The sequence below is a fragment of the Bactrocera latifrons genome, unplaced genomic scaffold (assembly GCF_001853355.1).
Source record: "Bactrocera latifrons isolate USDA-ARS-PBARC rearing strain unplaced genomic scaffold, ASM185335v1 scaffold_16, whole genome shotgun sequence".
NCBI lineage: Eukaryota > Metazoa > Arthropoda > Insecta > Diptera > Tephritidae > Bactrocera > Bactrocera latifrons.
The window spans coordinates 2,259,451-2,261,868 of NW_017535074.1; the positions used below are offsets into that span (position 1 = coordinate 2,259,451).

General features: G+C 35.9%; 2 protein-coding genes across 5 annotated transcripts in view; one reads left to right on the forward strand and one right to left on the reverse strand.

Annotated features, from left to right (window-relative positions):
- LOC108966347 overlaps window positions 1-2,418 on the reverse strand; it is a 115,684-nt gene that overhangs the window by 30,155 nt on the left and 83,111 nt on the right. The window lies entirely within an intron of this gene.
- Window positions 44-2,418, forward strand: part of LOC108966435 — a 178,051-nt gene continuing 175,676 nt past the window's right edge. For all 4 annotated transcript variants that reach the window (XM_018929338.1, XM_018929339.1, XM_018929340.1 and 1 more), the window contains exon 1: window positions 44-272. The gene's annotated coding sequence lies outside the window, so the exon portion shown is untranslated. The remainder of the gene's footprint in view (window positions 273-2,418) is intronic.

Consider the following 2,418-nt stretch of genomic DNA (forward strand, 5'->3'; position numbering starts at 1 on the left):
AAAAAAAAAAAAATTTCGGAAAAAGTCACAAAAAAACTCCACAGCACCGCATTTATTCATTTCGTGCTTTGGTGCTTTTACGTTGCCGCAACTGTTTCCGCTTCCGTTACTGCACAATCCAAGCACGCACCTATTGCTCGTAGTCTACATATAATATATACGTAGTATTACCGCACACTTACATACATGCGTTTCGTATGCCACGCTTTGAACTTGTCTAACTGTTAATGCACGGCAAACACGCAAAATGTGTCAAATCAATCAATTAAAATGTGAGCGCCAACAACAAATACCTAACCATACTTGCATATAAATATAATTGCATACAACTACAACTTCCATTATTACAACAACAACAACTACTACTAAATACTAGTATTCGTTAGCGTTACAACTCGTATGATTCCCTAGTCGTTCGTTCGCTCGTTCGTTGTTTTCATGAAGTGTTTTGCCTTTCCTTTGTTATGTCCTTTTAATCCTGCATATAATTAACCTTTGTATTACAAAAATAATAAAAACAAAATTACCTTTCACTTACCTAACACAAGCGCCTTTGCGAACATGGAAAACGTAAAAAATTGTAACAAAAAAGTTATCAGAAAAATATCAAAGAAAAAGAAGAAAAAAAAAAAAAATAAGAGCGAAAGTCACTTCATTTCGTACTTTTCTTTCTCACAATCATTCTCACATAGTTTGTCATTACATTTATTTAATGCACAGCTTGAAATGGAGTTTATACTTATGTAATTACATACGGACATACTTATTCAGTATTGTGCCGAGTAGTAAACTAAGTACGAGGGATTACTTTTCTTTTATTACTTGTAATCGGCTTAATACTGATTATTGCACATAATTACTTCTGTAATTAAGTTTCGCTGTACATTTATATGACCGCTAAGAGCTATTGATTCCAAAAACTGTTTTTAGAAATTTTTTCCACTTATATAGTTATACTACCTGATCAAATTTGACTCGGACTGATAAAAATACAACTACATTTTCACCAATATTAATACAAATTTTTATTATCGCCTTCAAAATAGGCGCCTGAGCGAATTCAAGCATTGAAACCCAATTTTCCAAACACATGTTGTAAGACTAGGCTGGGATTTTGCGTTTTTCGTTTTAGCTAATCTTTGGAGCGCCATTCGTTAGACTGTTAGACAGTTCCGGCGTCATATTCATAAATCCGCGTCTCGGCACCAGTAATGAGGGATTTGATTAATGCAGGCTCCGCCGCTATGTTATCAAGAAAGGTCGGTTAGTTTACAGAGTATATTCCAAGCAGACGTCTTAGCTATAAGTCCGTGTGTAGAGTTAAACCTCCAACGCAACCATCGCAATGAAAGTCTAGCTATACAAAGCGATAGTCAAACGGTACTCAAAGCGACAAGATCAAATAACTTTCGGTGCAGGAGTGTATAGAACGACTGAATAGTGCATCAGCACGTAACCAAGTGCACCTTATTTGGGTGCCAGGGAATAGCTTTCATTGTGGTCCATAAAGGAACAGCTCCGCAATGATAAAGCAGTGAGTAGGGAGATGCATTGGCAACTACTTGAGGTCCTAATATCTTAAATTGAATCAAAAAAAAGTAAAAACAAAAAACCTTTCTGTCCCTACCAGAGTGTCATTTCGTAATCTCCTCCTGGCAGGAATGTCTCTTTCTCTGATTCTTAGCCTAACCTAATCCAGCGAAAATATGTTTATTATACCGTGAACAGGGTTTATTAAGTTTGTCACGAAGTTTGTAACACCCAGAAGGAAGCGTCGGAGAACCTATAAAGTATATATGTATATAAATGATCAGTCCGTCTGTCTATATATACATACGAACTAGTCCTTCAGTTTTTAAGATATCGCTTTGAAATTTTGTAAACGTCATTTTCTCTTCAAGAAGCTGCTCATTTGTCGGAACTGCCGATATCGAACCACTATGACATATATCTGCCATAGAAACTGAACGATCGGAACCAAGTTCTTGTATCAAAAACTTTCACATTTGACCAGATATATTCACGAAATTTGGTACAGATTGTTTTCTAAGGCAACAATGTAGTTTCTGAAGAAATTGTTCAGATCGGCTCACTATAGCAAATAGTTGTCATACAAACTGAACGATTGGAATCAAGGGCTTGTATGAAAAACTTTCACGTTTTACGTGGTATCTTCACGAAATTTGACATGGATTACATTGCTTAATGTCCGAAAAAATTGTTCGGTTCGGATTATAGCTTACACACAAACTGGAAACAAAAGAAATGCACCTGTGAAGGGTATATTAGCTTCGGTGCAGCCGAAGTTAACGTTTCTGTTTTCGATAGTTGTTGGAATCAACTGCGAAATGGAAGCTGGCAGATACTGTTTTGTACAACATACATGGCGTCAAAGAAATTATTATTTTTTAATAATTT